Raw genomic sequence first — 17,896 nt, 5'->3', positions numbered from 1 at the left:
CGGTGCGACTTTAACGTGGCATCAAAACGCAACGTCCCACTGTGAATCTAGCCTCAATGTTTTATTACTGCTTCTCATGATTACACATTATTTAATGATTTATACATTTTTTAATATTATTTTTAAACGAAAAACAGTACAATATTTTTTTTCAAACATTATTTTTAAACGAAAAATAGTACAATTTTTTTTTTACATTATTTTTAAACGAAAAAAAACGCACAATATGTTTTTGAAACGTTATTAATGCTTATCACAGGGGGATCTTAGGTTTAGGCACCAACAGGGGGGGTCTTAGGTTTAGGCACCAACAGGGGGGGTCTTAGGTTTAGGCACCAACAGGGGGGGTCTTAGGTTTAGGCACCAACAGGGGGGGTCTTAGGTTTAGGCACCAACAGGGGGGGTCTTAGGTTTAGGCACCAACAGGGGGGGTCTTAGGTTTAGGCACCAACAGGGGGGGTCTTAGGTTTAGGCACCAACGGGGGGGTCTTAGGTTTAGGCACCAACAGGGGGGGTCTTAGGTTTAGGCACCAACAGGGGGGGGTCTTAGGTTTAGGCACCAACAGGGGGGGTCTTAGGTTTAGGCACCAACAGGGGGGGTCTTAGGTTTAGGCACCAACAGGGGGGGTCTTAGGTTTAGGCACCAACAGGGGGGGTCTTAGGTTTAGGCACCAACAGGGGGGTCTTAGGTTTAGGCACTAACAGGGGGGTCTAGGGGTTAGGGGTAGGTGCAGGGAGGGTTACTTAGTAATTTTTTTTTTTAAACGTTATTATACGTTTCACTATTTAAACGAAAGATTAACGTTTTTACAATTGCCGATTTAATGCACATTATTTAATGATTTATAACTTTATAAAACATTAATTTTAAACGAAATACAGTACAATACATTTTTAAACGTTATCCATGCTTATCGTTTAAAACCCCGCGCCCTTTTTTCCCAGCGCCCCTTTTTAACGTACGCGTTATGGTGTTGCTGAATGATTTAATAAACTCCATTATAAGCATTATAGGCAGGGTGTAGTAATCAGGTATTTAAAAGTAACCAGTGATTCATATACAGAACTAAACATTTTGAGTACAGACAAGTTATCACAAAAGACCCAACATTCCAGAATTCACAACAGAAGAACAACACTAAAGTCAGCATTGTAAAGTAACCACTACAATAATAGTAAATGTAAAGTCAAACCCATCATTCTGTGCATCATCTTACATACCTTGGTGTACAACCAGTTCTGAATTACAGATGATTAGATCTGACCCTGTATATCCAACACCACGCTTCTCACATAAACACACCCATATTGTTACCTCCTATAGCATAATGTACACAGAGGAGACAGACTGCCAACATTACACATATACTTTCCAGGAACAAGGTATATCCTGGAAACAAGGCAAGTTGGTAAGTCAATATACTGTACACGGCTCCCTTCCACTCACATACAGTCATATGGGCTCTCTCTGCACACGGGGAAGAATTGTGCAATCTGCTCAGCTACAAATACATGTAGTACTTGTTTATCCTCAGCAGTGCCCGTCCTACCAGCTGGGGCTCCATTTATACCATCTATGATAAGCCTCTGGTAATTATAGTAACTGGGTTATAAATGTCAGGTTACATACCCACACTGAGGTCATTGGTGCCCACCCTGTAGTGCCCGCTGTATGAGATGCCAGGTGGGCTCAGGTGTGTCGCGCATGTTCTGACTGCCCCGCCGCATCTCAGCTGAGCAGCCCCTCCTGCCAGCCCAGCACTTCCTATTGTCCCTGCATCTCCTGGCCGCACATTTCCACCACCCCGACCCCACACAGGAAATGGATCTCGTCCACATTGTCCCTCCCACCCACAGCTGTGTGTCACCCCGCCCTGCAGCCTGGAGTGTGCCTGCGTGTCTCAGCCCTGCATGCACACAGCGCTCCTATGGGAGGGAAACTCCGAGCTGTATCGTAGTGCTTGGCTGATGCTGCATGTCCCTAGCCTACAACTGACAGAAATCAGCACTCAGCAACATTCATGTGTTCACTAGTAAAGCTGGTATGTAGACTGCAGCTTCTATGGGGAACTTTACTCCCTCACCTGCTGTGGAATGTACATAGTTATGGGCTGGTTCACACACTGCCAGATATTTTTAAAGAACCTGAACAGAAAATAAAAAATCAAAATAACCATACACAGGTCATACTTACCTCCCATGTAGTCTACTTATCAATCTCTTTCTTCACTCCTGTGTCCCATTTGTCCACTGCGATCAATGGAATTCTCCATCCTACATTTTAAAAATGGCCATTACCCCATAACAGCTTCCTGGTCAGCACAACTGTAATATCACCCACTTGAGCCATAGGGAAACATGGACATTACCTTTGGGGAGGGTAGGAGGCGTCCAAGGTGTGATTATTTGTGTAAGATATATAGGTATGTTGGTCTTACCTTAGTAATGCCAATTTCAAGGATGCAAGATTTTCATTATAAACATACTTTTTATTGTGCACATCAGACAAGTCTGATGTGCACAATAAAAAGTATGTTTATAATAAAAAAATTGGCATTACTAAGATAAAACCTCCTTCCTATACATATATTTATTTATATATTTTTCTTATGCAAATAATCACACCTTGGGCACCTCCTACCCTCCCTAAATCTATATACATACACTCTCCTAGAGGATTGTATAGGTTCTAGACCTCATTTGGAGGTGCAAAGATCCACTTTTTTGTTTTGGAGCTGCGACCAACAAACCATCCTTCGACAAAGTCCGAGTGAGGACAGTACTTCCTCACATGCCAGCATGAGTGGTTGCCTCGCTTGCAACCTTCCTTTGTGAGTATATATAGTTTGTTCTATATATTACCAAATAGATCCGACGATATCACACGACATTGGGCTCCCGGTGTCTCTGTGTCATTTTTCGCCCCTACAAGATACATGGACATTACCTTGCATATTCAGTTGTAACTGACAGCTGCTGATATGGCAACTGGTATATTTCATTTCTGACAAAATATTGTCATAACTGGAAGGGATCACTGTAATAAAATAATGGTGAGCTTCTGAGAGGAACTGACGGTGAGGTAAGTATATAATATTCATTTTCAGCTATCTCGTGTTTATTTTAAATAATAACATTAGCAAGAGCTTTTAAATTCACCAGCGTAAACCAGCCATAACATAGTCTGGTTGAAAGAAGGCATCCATCCATCAAGCTCAACCAGGAGAAAATAAATAAAATGTATGTACATTTCTGTCTTTCACCCCACATATCCCATCATTTGCTTTATAAAATTTGACTGCCACTAGCATTGACGCGTTGAGTGTCTTTGAATTTGGAATTGGATTAGGTGGTTAGGATTTGCCTCATTCATCTGGGTCGGGGCATAGCTGATTGGATGATGAATTAATGGCTGTGTGATTACAGTGGCATGCAGTATCCACAGTATAGATGCATACATACGCACTAAACCATTGCACATAGGGATTGGGACTTGATCCCTAGGGTGACCATTGTGGCCACAAGCTCATACAGACTCTTCTCTTGTCCATGTGCGGGCAACCTGTACTATTGCTATGAGGAGTGGAGGAGGGAGGACAGCATGACACTTCACAGAACAGCTTCTGGCAGGTGTGGAACAGAGAGGAAAATGCATTTGGCTATGCAGGTGTGCCAGACCTTTAAAGGGACACTTAAGTCTCTTTAAAAAAATGAGTTTTACTCACCTGGGGCTTCCAGCAGCCCTTTGCAGCTGTATCGTGCCCAAGCCGGCTTCATCAGATGCTCCTGGCCCCGCCGGCAGCCACTTCCAGTTTCGGCGACAGGAGCAGACAGGTCGGTAACTCAAGTGATTCTTCGTGTTACCGGCGACAATAGTGCCCTCTAAGCTGATATAGCATATAGCATATACCATATAGCAGCATAGAGGGCGCAATTGTGGCCGGGAACGCGAAGAATCATTTGCGTTCCCGGCCTGTCGGCTGCTGTCGCCGAAACCGGAAGTGGCTGCCGGCAGGGCCAGGAGCATCTGATGGAGTCGGCGTGGGCATGATACAGCTGCAGGGGGCTGCTGGAAGCCCTAGGTGAGTAAAACTAATTTTCTTAAAGAGACTTAAAGGGAACCAGAGACAAACGTATTTTAAAAATGAAAGAAAGATGTTATATATACCTGGGGCTTCCCCCAGCCCCATAAGCTTGTATCGCTCCCACGCCGCCATCCTCCGCTGCCTCTATCGCCGGTACCAGGTCCCGTCACTTCCGCCGGACGCAGCCAGTCTTCCGCATGCCCAGGGGCTTCCTCCGGCTCTGTACGCATACGCCTGCACAGTATGGAGGGAGCGCACTGCGCTTGCGTCGACTGGCCGAAATGACGGGACCCGGTACCAGCGGACAGAGGCAGCGGAGAGCGATCCAGGCTGATGGGGCTGGAGGAAGCCCCAGGTATGTATAAATATGTTATCTTATTGTCTTTGGTTATCTTTAAGTGACCCTTTAAGTAAATTTGGAGAACACCTTCATATACACCATATTACCAGCTGAGATAGCCCTGAACTCAAAGTATACACGAGCCGAAGCCCGGGTCAAAAAGAAAAAACCTAAAAAGAAAAAACCTAAAAAGAGGGAAGCCTCTGGAACCTGTTTAGGCTTCTCACAGCAGCCTCCAGTTGCCACTTGCAGACTCCCCAAATATATTCAACAAGGGATTTTTGGAAATCTGATCAGTGCCATGCTCCTCTTCAAGCATAAGGGTAGCCGTGCCTGCAAAGGCGGAGCTGTGGCTCCATGCTACTATGCAGGTGCGGCCGTGCTGGCGCGGTGCAGCTCAGGCATGCTTGTGCTAGAAGAGGGGTGCAGCCTGGATATCCTGGAGGATCCCAGAAAGGGACAACAGGAAGCTAGGAGGACCTGGGAAGCCTCTATCCCCAACCCTGTCCTCAAGGCCCACCAACAGTGCATGTTTTTGGAAGTCCACAGAGGTAGCTCATCAGCTCTGCTGAGAAACTAATTACCTCTCCTGTGAATCTTTGTGGTTTTCTGCAAAACAAGTACTGTTGGTGGGCCTTGAGGACAGGGTTGGGGAACTCTGCAGGATCCAGAGGCCTTTCTCTTCTTAGGGTAAGTATTTCCTTTTTGACCCGAGGTTTCGGCTTGGGTTCAATTTAAAAAGTTAAGCTAAAAAAACAAATCGGGCCAGTGAGAAAGTATTGCAGAATTCTTCTGGAGGTGCTTACATAAGACTTGAACTTCACAATTGCTAATTTATAACTTTTCGGGCAACTTCCACTAAGGGCTGGAACCCACTAGAGCACTTTTTTGAGCATATAGGGATTTCATTTTTTTAACACTAGCGATTTCCCTAAACACTCTGCCAATGTAAATGGATGTGACAAATTCCACAGTAGCGATTGCGATTAGCCAAATCGTAATTGCAGGACATGGAGCATTTCCATTCTAATGAGTTTATACAACTCATTAGAATGGAAATGCTCCATGTCCTGCAATTACGAAGCAGGGAAATCGCTCCCAAAATCGCTTGCAACGCGCAACCAATAATCGCTAGGGATTACGCTTTGTAATGGGTCTCAGACCGACACGTCAATGTATCCAGGTGAGGACAGGAAACATTTACTATATAACAGACAAATTGTAAAAATTCAGTCCAGGTTTGCTGGGTCACTTACAGCGAACCAGAACTCTTGCACAAGACAGAAGGAAAACAAAGAGAAATGCACCCTTTATGTATTTAGAGAGTTTAGCCTGTTTTAATTGTTCCTCATTTGTGTTTAATCATAAGTTGTAATTTGATCTCGCCCCTGTGTCACCTGACTGCCATGGCAGAGATGACAGATAAGCTCATTTGAAAGCATAGGAGGTTAAAGTGTACCTGAGACGGAAGCCCCGCAATAAAATATAGATACCTTGGGCTTTCTCTGGCCTGATCGCTACCACGCCATCCTCTTCTATGTGCCCGCTACTGGCCCCGGAAAATCTGTCAGTTGAGCCAGATGCTCTCCCGTATCTCACTCTCATCGCCAAAAGCGTTCTGCGCCTACCCAGTAGTACTTCCCAGGCACAGAATGCTCCAGGCGGCATGAACGCGGCGCAGTTGGCCCCAGACCGGAGGACTGTCTGGGGCCAATTGTGGTCAAACGGAGATGGAGAAGTGGACGCCGTGGGAGTGAACAGGCCAGAGGGGGCTGGAGGAAGCCCTAGGTTTGTATATTTTATTCCGGGGGCACCGTCTCAGGTTCCCTTTAACAATATGTCTGTTTCCATGAAAGCAGGAAGTAGAAACAGTGCAGATTTATTTTATTGTAATATGTATGAACAGAGGCGCCAAGAGAGTAAAACAATGTTCTAAAAAGCGCCTCACACGCTTTATGGACCTGAACCAGTTTTATATGCTCCTGTACTGCCTGATGAAGCGGGACTGTTGACCGCGAAACGCGTTGCGATTTTATGGAGCTGTGAATAAATTGTATATTTTTGACTCTGCATTTGAGTATATGTCCACTACCAGAGGGAGGTAAGTCCACCTCGACTTCCCTCTTTTTATCATTTTTAGAACATTGTTTTACTCTGCTTGGCGCCTCTGTTCATACATATTACAGCACGATTAAGTCCACCCCTGGTGGAGGGGTTCTTTCCCCATTTTCCTATCTACAGAGAGCGACTTTTATACCTGAGTGGGGTCAGGTACTAATACTCCCCACCTGCCTGTCAAGTGGTTGCCTGATGGTAACCCACCTTTGTGAGTATAAGAACCTTTGACATTACATTATAAATTGAGCTTACCAGACAATATTGCACTATTGGGCTCTTGGTGTCCTCTGTTTTGTTTTTACAAGATTTATTTTAGGATTTGTATCAGCTGTAACAAATAAATGTGTTTTCGTTTAAAGGTTATTTTGCTGTTGTGTGTCTTTTAGTGCAGAGGACATTCTGAGTTCAGGTCTGCTTTAAAGAGAACCTGTACTGAGTAAAAATATTTAAAATAAACACATAAGGTAACTTCAAATGAACATTACATAGTTACCTTGCCATCAGTTCCTCTCAGAAGCTTACCATTTTCTTCTGACAATAATCCCTTCGAGTTCTGACAATATTTTGTCAGATCTGAAATATATCAGTTGCCGTCAGTAAAATATCAGTTGCTGCTGTCAGTTATAGCTGAGAGGAAAATTAATGTACCAGGTAATGTTTATGTTTCCCTATGGCTCAAGTGGGCGATGTTACAGTTTAACTGTGCTGACCAGAAAGCTGTTATGGGTAATGGCCATTTTCAAAATGGAGGACAGAAAATTCCCTTGATCACAGTGAACAAACAGGGCGCGGGACAGGAGAAAGACACTGAGGAGTAGACTACATGGAAGGTAAGTATGACTTGTGTATACTTATTTTGACTTTTAATTTTCAGTTCAGGTTTTCTTTAAGATCTATCTTGTTGGAGGTGCTTTTAGCTCTCAGGAGATACCTTAGCAAGGCCCAGAGAGATTAGATACAAGTACATAGAAAGAGAGAAAGATTTACCTCATACATATTCCCTCAGTGACCTGCCAGCAGCCAGTTTCTGCCTGTCACATTGCAAAAGGAGAACATGAGCGAGCTCAAATGCCATCTCCCATATCACTTTTCAAACATTACTACTGCTTCAGCTCTGTGAATAGTGCATATCTATTGTGACATGCCTGCTCATGCGCCAGTATCTCTACAGTGCTGCTCTGGATAATATAATTAAGGGAAGTTGCAATAAAAATACTTTTTTATGTGGCAATAATTTCACAAATTTATTTTTTGACCACTTTATTTTTTTCTACCACTATCAAGAATTACAGGGAGAGCCCTAAAACAGTACTTACATCATTCTTTCAGCAGAATACTACCCTATCCTGGTATTTATTTTTCCTCAGCATTTCACCTTAGAGCCTGTTTCCTCTGGGGTGCCGTGTCTGTTTCTGAATGGGACGCAGCACCCGTGCTTCTGCAAAGCTGCAAATTAATTGATAAAGCTGTGCCATGCATGGCTATAGGGATTCAGATGCATGCTGTGGTAAACTGCAGCATGCCATCCAAATCGTCCCCACATGCGATTCTGATGGAAAGCTAATTCAATGAGCAGTGTTTCCTTGTCTGATTCGCAGGGGTTGGGATGCTGTGAGTTTCACTCTAATGAAAAGCGGCGCTTAAAGTGAACCAGAAGTGAGGAAACTCGCTTCAGGTTACATACTTGCCTATGATGAGGGAAGGGTGGCTATGGATACCATAAACAGAGAGAACGCCTGACCTTTTTTTTTAACCCAGCTCAGTGTTACTTTATTACAAATTTTACAGATTACTGTCCCTCACACAGCATTCATCACCTAAATAACAGGCTTACATCACTGTATAAACTCCTCAGGGCCCTTTTCCACCAGCGCTGAATCGCAAAAACGCAAACCGCTAGCGATTTTACAATCGCTACGGTTTGCTTTTTAAGATAGGAATCGCGGTAGGTCATTTCCACTACCGCGATTCGTTTTTGTCGGGAACGCGAACGCGCGGCGGAGCGATATTTGCCGCGATTTTGCTATGCAGTGCATAGCATAGCAAAATCGCGGCTGCGAACGTCGGGGAATCGCCGCTAATTGCGATTCAGCAATCGCTAGCGTTCAGCGTGAACGCTAGCGATTGCTAGTGGAAAAGGGCCCTCAAAGGGATGGGGGATTTAATTGCCTTCTGGTTATAGTATGCTTATCTTATCTGAAATGGCAAGTTTCTTTTATTTGGATTTTGAGATTAGTTAAGTTACTGTAGATAAAGAAAAAGTCTTCTCACAACCCTGTTGGCACTGCACAGCTTGGCACAGTTCAGCAAAGACTCACAGACTAGGTATAAAAAAAAGGAAACACATATTGACTTATTTTAGGAAAAAAAAAAGCGTTTACATACTGTATATATTTGGGGCACAAACTTTTTTTAGGCAACTTTGTTTTTATTTTTGGTTGTTACAACCCCCTTTAGGGGAAGTCAAGATGTTAACCATAAGGAGTTACATGACCAGACTGGTGGAAATGCAGGGCTGTAGAGTTGGTACAAAAATCATCCGACTCGAACTCCGACTCCGACTCCTGAGTTTAAGAAACCTCCAACTCCGACTCTAGGTACCCAAAATGGCTCTGAATCCTCGACACTCCGACTCCTTAGTCTAATACCAGGACTGTGGAATTGATTCAAAAATCATCTGACTCTGACTCCTCAGTTTATGAAACCACCGACTCCAACTCCAGGTACCCAGAATTGCTCAGACTCCTCGATTCCGACTCCTCAGCCCTGTGGAAATGAAGGAATACTTATAAAATAAAAGGATTCTTCTTAAGCCAGACGACTTCCAACAAAGTTGTGCTATGACCCCTCTGGAGGAGCCTCTTGCAATGGCCATGCGTGTCACTTCCTCTTCCTGCTTCATTCAGTGATGCACTTCTCTAACAGATAAGACAGGGGTGACCCAGAAGTTATAACATAGCCAAGATGGCAGCCGCGATTTTAAATTGAAATCGAACGAAAACTATTGGTGTAGAACGGCGATTCAGGCATCAAATGTAAGGGGGGAGCACAATCTACAGAAGCTACTTTGCAGTACTGGTCGGAGTCTCTAGGCATACCCATGAGAGGTGCTCGGAGTCCCTTTAATTTGTCTTCTAATTCTTCAACACCACCATCTCTATACTGGAAAAGTTTGGTTGGATGAAAAGTCAACTCCAGCTCTTCTAATTCCTGATATATTTATGTTCTGCATTCGATACCCAGGACAACATTCTCACTTACCCCCCAAAATACATTTTATTTTAAAGATACTTCAGAGTACATGCATTATGATCTCTCATTCACTAAGGCTCCTAAGAACTATATTGTCAGCAATTCCCCTTGTGGGTTTGGGCGCACGGGTACTGTATTTCACTTTATCAACTGAGAATGAAAAAGCTGACCAAAAAGATCAATATAACACCTCCAGTCTTTTTTGGTGGTAAGTCCAGTGCAATGTAAATACAGGGGTCGAGTAGGCGTGAACGCGGGTGGACGACGTCCACCTACTTTTTTCAGAGAGTGGACGTCGTCCACCCTGGCATATGTGGAGTGAGAGAGCACAGTGAAGGGGGAACGTTGGGCACAGCGGTGGGGCTTCCCTCATCTTGGGGCTCCTCCTCCCTCGCTCTCCCCTCCAGAACTAAGTCTTGTGCGGCGGTTGGCAGCGGGCGGAACTTACCTCAGTCTCGTTCCAAGCGCCGGAAGTTCTGGTGCTGCTGCTCTGGTCTAGACCAGACCAGACTAGCGGCAAATGCAGATAGACCATGCTGCGTCTGCAACGAGACGGAGGTAAGTCCTGCCCGCTGCCAGCCGCCACACAAGACTTAGTTCTGTAGGGGAGAGCGAGAGAGACGTCCCCCCATTCCCCACCGCTGTGCCCATGATCGCTCCCTCTTCTCTGTGCTGCTCCCCTCCTGCTGGGGGACACCTGGCTACCTATTCTGGGGATGCCTATAGACCTGGCTATACAGGGGACACTTATAGACCTGGCTATGCTGGGGACACCTATACACCTGGCTATACTGGGACACCTATACACCTGGCTATGCTGGGGACACCTATACACCTGGCATACTGGGGACACCTATACATCTGGCTACCTATTGTGGCGACATCTATACAACTGGCTACCTATTCTGGGGAAAACGATACACATAGCTACTTATACTGGGGACACCTATAGACCTGGCTACCAATACTGGGGACAACTATACACCTGGATACCTATTCTGGGGACAATTATACACATGGCTACTTATACTGGGGACACCTATAGACCTGGCTAGCTATACTGGGGGTACCTATTTTGGGGGAACTGCTGTCAGATCTGTATTTTTGGGGAACCGCTGCTGCCAAATTATATGTATTTTGGGGACCTGCTGCCGGAATGTGTATGTTGGGGGACCACTGCTGCCAGATTACATGTATTTTGGGTGATACATGTATTTTGGGTGATCCGCTGCCAGGTTACGCGTATTTTGGGGAGCTGCTTCCAGATTATGTGTATGTTGGGGGAACTGCTGCTGCCAGATTATGTCTATTTTGGGGGAACCACTGCCATATTATCTGTATTTTGGAGGAACCTCTGCCAGATTACGTGTCTTTTTGGTGAAATGCTGTCAGATTACATCTATTTTTGGGGGATACCCTGCGGCAGAGCTCAAACTTCCCCGGAAGACCTTTTACACCACTGCCAAGGTCATGTATATTTGGCCCCACCCATGACCACGCCCACATGCTGCTGCGTGGCCACGCCCATTTTTCGGCGTGGTGCAAGGCTTTTTGAGGTGGGCCCACTCACCTCTTATCTCAGGACTAGACCCCTGTGTAAATACATCCTTGTATGAAACTGGAAGACTATATGCCATGAGATATATATCAGTCACAATGATAATTCTCAAAACTATAGCCATCCAATAGCAAAGTACAGAAAGCTGCTGAATAAAGCTGCATAGAAAACTGCTGACATGTCTTACTGAGAAAATTCTGCTGTGTATATTGTGTTTCTTTCAACCTCTATACGGTATTATGTAGTTTGCATAAAAATTGTGGCTTCAGTGAGTGTGTAGATATTTTGCAGGATGTGAAAATGATGGATGCTATTTTTTAATTATATTGAATTTTTGTTTTGAGGAAATGCCTGAGCGCCACTATAGCCCTAATACCCATTACGCGGTGCCTGATGTGTCCACATTTCCAGAGCTGTTTTTGCATGACTCTGTTTGTACTGCATGTTTTACTGGTACCTGTGGTAGCTGATGTCATCAGGGCTACAGCAGTGAAAGGGTTACATTCCTCTCTCTGATTATATTATTAAGCTCCTGCTGACTGTCTACAACTTAATCCTGTATTTTTCCCAGATTATTTTCAAGACTTGAATTAAAAAAGTAAGTGCAAGTTATTGGCAAGGATGCATTTTTTCCACTGCAAGCTTAAAGTGGAACTCCAGTGAAAATAATGTAATACAAAGGTGCTTAATTTTTACAATAATTATGTATAAATGATTTAGTCAGTGTTTGCCCATTGTAAAATATTTTAAATCTCTGATTTATATTCTGACATTTATCACATGGTGACATTTTTACTGCTGGCAAGTGATGTAGCTGCTGCTTGCTGTTTTGGCAGTTGGAAACAGCTGTAAACAGCTATTTCCCACAATGCAACATGGTTCACAGACAGGAAACTGCCAAGAGTACGTACTCAGAATTTCTTTGTGGGATGGGTTTCACCACACTATCAGCCATACAGCACCCCCTGATGGTCTGTTTGTGAAAAGCAATAGACTTCTCATTTAAAAGGGGGTATCAGCTACTGATTGGGATAACGTTCAATTCTTCGTCGGAGTTTCTCTAACACTGTAGAGCGGTAGTACTTGGGGAACAACAATAATAGCCACAACTACAATTGTGGCTGCTACAGGGGCAAGAGGCTCATGAAATAATTTCTTCACAAGTCTCTTGACTTGTAGTTATGGCTCTGAGTTCACTTATATAGATTAGATACTACCTGTGATTGTTAAAGTGAACCTCAGGACTATAAATCTACTCAGCAGAACTGAAAAGGCTTGGTGTTTCTTTAACAGTTTCACGGCCTCAGAACTTTGTTTTTCTTACCAAAGCATCATTTTTAGCTGCATTTTTAGCAAAGCTCCGCCCCATCAAAGAAAACTGCCCGGGCTTTTTATCCCTGATGCTGTGCAAAGCATGTTGTTATTCACGTTGCCTAGCAACTGGGAGGGTTGATCAGCACACAGGACAGTTGGAACTGTGTCTCATGCTCCCTGTCACCTCCTTTCAACCAAAAAGATGGCTGCCCTTATGAAATCAAACATTTGCCTGTTCTTTTAAAACAGGGTGGGTAAGAGATTATATTACCGATCTATTTTAATTAACATAACTAATGTAACTTAATGACAGCATGTTTGTTTAGGCTGAAGTTCCTCTTTAACATAATCACCTGCAGTTGATTACCACTTCGATATTATTTATTGTCTATGCAGATACAAATATAGAATAGAAAGTGAGAATTGTCTGTGTTTACGGAATTATTATCATACTTTATTATTAATACAGATTTTGTAACTGTAAAGTTGTATGTAAAAGTTCTGCAAAGTACTGATTTGCACATCAATTTCTCACCTTGTTATTCCATGCTGCCTTGCATATATAGGTGTAACCCGCTTGATCCGTGAGCACCAGGCACTCGGCTAAGTGGAATCCACCAGACACTGATTCAGATGAAATAATCAAAGATTTATTTGTGACCGAACAGTGGTCACTGTAGAAAGGAATCAATCAATTATCAAAATACACTTTACTTGCACATCAGAGGTCAAATAACACAATCTTCTGGTCTTCACTGCCGGTGCACCGGTAAAAGCTGCAGAAGGAAACAGTTAGTTACACAGAAATTATAGTGAGCTACAATAGGTCTTCTCGTACAACAATCAACCACTTTACAGCATATACAATTCACAGTACCGATGTTGGGCGTGGGCTGGGGATAGGACTGGTCTACTGAGCAATTCAGTCCAGTATCGGATCAGTTTTCAGTCTCTCGCAACTAAGTTAAAGTTCTATTGCTCAGCAAAACCTTGGGGGAAACTCGGGACAGTTCGCAATAGGGTACTGAGTAGTTCACAGTTCTTTGGTTGGTCCAATCAGGATATTCACCTTGCTCCAAGATCTTATATACTCTTTAGGTTGTAATTGTAGCACTCAATACATTCTCCTCAGAATACCTCCCCTCTAGATTGGGCTCCCCAAAACAACAAACAAAATAAAAGATAAAACAAATAATCAAAAAGGGTTAAACTAAAATAAAGATAAATAAAATATAAAGTGACCGATGTACCCCTCTATACCATCAACACCTTCCCACTATAATAGGACTCTGTTTAAGTGCACTTTGTTGTTAAAGCTGAATAAACTCTGAATTAGAGTTGATGTAAATCTTGTAATCCACTGCAGCGCGATGTCCACGCGGGGGTACTGTGTGCCCGCCCTCACTGGTCGTCGGATGATTCTGAGGTCTGACGCTGGCTGCTGGGACATTTGATGGTGAGTGGGGTCCCTGTCACTAAACATGGGGGAGGTGCACCTGTCACTACCTAAACTGGGGGGCACCTGTCACTAACTAATCCGGTAGTTCACCTGTCACCACCCAAACTGAGGTCTCTGTCACTACCCTAAACTGTCATTACCTAAGCTGGGGGGTCCCTGTCACTACACATGGGAGGTCCCTGTCACTATCTAAACTGGGGGGCAACTGTGTCAGAGGCATTCACATTCTAATCCATACCATAGTCCTAGTCTGATGTCCCACCATTGCTAAATTTATGTAAATTTGTCTCCACCCGTGACCACCTCCTGGTCCATGGCCATGCCCTTTCTTCGGTGTGGCGCGCATCTTCTTTTTCAGTGCGCATGGCTTGCCCCCCACCCCCTTTTTTTGCTTCCTCCTGGAAAATGTTCTGCAGACGCCCATGATCACTTCTGCCACCGGAGGTGCAGAAAAGTCCTTCCTTAAAAATTATGTTAAAAAAAAAAGAAAAGTCCTTCCACCCTCATGTGGATTGATAATGCTCAGAAGCAGAGTCTCCTGCCCATGGACTGTAATTCCTTTGGGGAATGGCAAAGTTTCTGTGAAACGCTATTTGCAATTTGCTTTACCAACACCTGAGCCTGTAATGAAACTGAATCATATGCTGAGTCTAGCCTCTTCCAAATCAGGATATTTGCAGAAGTGTCCAGTAGGTGGAGTGCTCTGCTTGCTAGATTGAAGAGAATTAAAATCACACATGCTCAGCTCAGTCAAGTGCCCTGTCCCTTCTATTGAGAGCAGAACCATGCATGGAATATGCCATCACTGGCTTAATAACGGGAAAAAACAGCAGGACTTTACAAGCTGCTAAAATGTTTTCCTCCCAACTGACTTGGTCAGACAGTGCTCTAGAAATTCTCTCTTCACCAGAGTTAAAATCGTGAAAATATCCTTTTTGTCATTCTTTTCTCTTTCAATTTAAAAGGGAAAAAAATTACAGGAGCACAGACAAATCTTAAACTATTAGACTTTTTTTTACTTGAATTTGCAGTCATTTGCATTTGCTGCAGCCATTTAGCGCCTTGGTTTCCTAATCTTTACAGTAAGAAAAAAAAGTAACCCAGGCTAGTTCTGAGGGTGAGTACATGCATCTAATTTTGATTCGCCAATGACTGGCCAATTTTAGTATGAAGGCCAACAGATTTTGAATACAATGAACAGATGGTGTAGGTAAACACTCAAACTACACCACATCTGTGTCGGACTCCAGTCCTAAAGGTTCATATCCCTGCCAGTGTTTAGGAAGGACTGAGAAATTAAGAAATGTGTTCTACTTAATGAACTTCATCTTTCCTAATTCAGTCTAACAAAAAAAGGTCCTAAAGGGCAAAGCTCTAAACGTACATATAAAACACTGTAAGTTTTATTAGTAAAAATAATGTACAGACAGGTCTCATGGTGTGAGCCGTGGCACTAAAAAACAATTGGATGTGTGTGTAATCAATCAGTATTTGGGGGAAATGATAAAAGGAGGGGGGGTTCTTGTTGATCCCGTCCACCACACCTTTTCGTGATATCGGTGTGGGGTGTAACTATCCCCCTATAGGACTGTACACACGCCGGACTTCAGGCAACGACGGGTCCGTCGTCACCTCCCGCTGGATGGGCGTTCCAGCGACAGTCCGGCGTGTGCACAGTCTGTCTGCAGACTGATACGGGTCCGGCGGATCGCTCAGAAACAGCCGTGTCAGTCCGCCAACAGACTGTACACACGCCAGACTGTCTGCTGAAAACCCGCCCAGTGGGAGGTGACGACAGACCCGTCGTTGCCTGCAGTCCGGCGTGTGTACGGACCTTAAGTCTCGCTAATAGCGCATTAAAGTGACAAAGCCTAGTGGGGAGTCGGATGTCTGGGCAGTAGACAGATCTGTCTTGGGCTACTTTATTCTGGGGAATTGATGTATATTGGTGGGGGGGGGATGATTGTACTATACGTTGTAAATAGCACTGCTCCTATTTATTTCATTCCTGACGATGGCCCTCGGGACAAAACATGTAGAGTTTGTGGGTGTATTGTCACTGTATATATATGTATATAGCACCTCTTAGATAGAAGTTGCAGCCTTTTCTCCAGGCTAGTGACATTTACCAGACCTTTATACTGTATGTGAGGAGTCAGTGCTAGAGGTCGGACAGTCTTATATCCGGGAGACATAGGGCGATAGTTACACCCCACACCGATATCACTAAAAGGTGTGGTGGGGATCAACAAGTGCCCCCACCTTTTGTCACTTCCCTGAAAATACTGATTGATTGATTGATTGATTGATTGATTGATTGATTTGAACGCACATCCACTGTGCTTTTTTTGGGGCCACAGCTCACACCATGATCCGTCTGTACATCATTTTAACTAATAAAAATAATGGTGTTTTATATGTACGTTTAGGGCTTTACCCTTTTGGACCTTTTTTGTAGCTGTCCCTGTACTACACAGAGTTGTTAAAACTGGCTAGTCATTGGTCACTCAAAGTGTATGCACCCTAAGTACAACTGGGATTTGTACACACACAGTTATCTCATTATGTTACAAGTCACCTCACTTACACTTTAACTACTTGGGAGTCATAAGTAGTAATAAAGTTATTACCCCAACCCCCCTCCCCCAAGATTTAGCCTTCTTCCAGACCCCATTATCTAGGTGAAGTTCTTTATCCCCTCCTACTTTTAAAAAGACAACTGAAGTGAAAGGGATGTGGAGGCTGCCATATGTATTCCCTTTAAACAATGCATGTTGCCTGGCTGTCCTTTTGATGCTCTGTCTCAAATGCTTTCAGGAAATTAATATGGCAGCCTCCATATCCCTCTCATTACAGTTGTCCTTTAAAGCTATGGAGTACACTTACAAAAATTAGATTTCATTATTTTTTTTAGTTTGCTTACAAGCATTTTTTAGCAGATGTAAAAAACAGCTATTTGTAAGGCAACTATAAAGGAATTGTAATCAAGTTGTAACACAAAATAAAGGTTGTTCAAATTTCAACATTTGAATCATGTTATATCGCATTATTTATGAACTAACTAAATATTGATGGTTGCTGTACCGTTATCCTAGTGTTTTATCTGCATTATTTAGTAGCAAAAAAGTTTATGTACCGTGACAGCCAAACAAATTATATAGGTAGAAAAAAAACAACGTTTTGTAAGAAATAATACCTTTTAATGGCTAACTAATAGAGTTAAATGATGCAAGCTTTCTGGGATCTAGTCCCCTTCTTCAGGCATATTTCCAGATGTAAGCTGAAGTAATAACTTATATAATAACTTAACTTATAACTTGTAATAGTTACTTCAGCTTACATCTGGAAATATGCCTGAAGAAGGGGACTAGATCCCAGAAAAGCTTGCATCATTTAACTCTATTAGTTAGCCATTAAAAGGTATTATTTCTTACAAAACGTTGTTTTTTTTTCTACCTATATAATCTGCATTATTTGAATTGTTCCATAGCTCGCCACAGTCTTACCTGGTCTTTGGGTTGCTCTATTTGTTCAAAAGAATCTAATATTTACGTAGATAAGTCACAATGTTTTGTCCTTGTACCTGTATAGCTTCCAGATACAGTATGTATAAAGATGCCCATACACTGATCGATTTTCCCATTTGATTCTCTGCAGATTCAACTCATCTGCTGGGAATTGATTGCCTAAAATGTGAGACCAATCTATGGTTGGCCCATAGCTTTGCACTGCATCAAACAGCACAATGCTGTGGTTTGATCCATTATCAA

At 43.3% G+C, this 17,896-nt stretch overlaps 1 protein-coding gene across 2 annotated transcripts in view; it reads right to left on the bottom strand.

The window, feature by feature from the left end:
• Positions 1-2,920, bottom strand: part of PHETA1 (PH domain containing endocytic trafficking adaptor 1) — a 43,607-nt gene extending 40,687 nt beyond the window's left edge. The window contains exon 1 of one of the 2 annotated variants that reach the window (XM_068271626.1): positions 2,863-2,920. The gene's annotated coding sequence lies outside the window, so the exon portion shown is untranslated. Of the gene's footprint in view, positions 1-1,630; positions 1,809-2,862 lie in introns of those variants that run through there. The other variant, XM_068271625.1, reaches the window with a different exon arrangement.
• Positions 2,921-17,896: the final 14,976 nt, after the last annotated feature.

Source organism: Hyperolius riggenbachi, chromosome 1 (assembly GCF_040937935.1).
Source record: "Hyperolius riggenbachi isolate aHypRig1 chromosome 1, aHypRig1.pri, whole genome shotgun sequence".
Lineage (NCBI taxonomy): Eukaryota > Metazoa > Chordata > Amphibia > Anura > Hyperoliidae > Hyperolius > Hyperolius riggenbachi.
The sequence above is the reverse complement of the archived record's forward strand: the minus strand, read 5'-3'. Positions and strand labels throughout refer to the sequence as shown.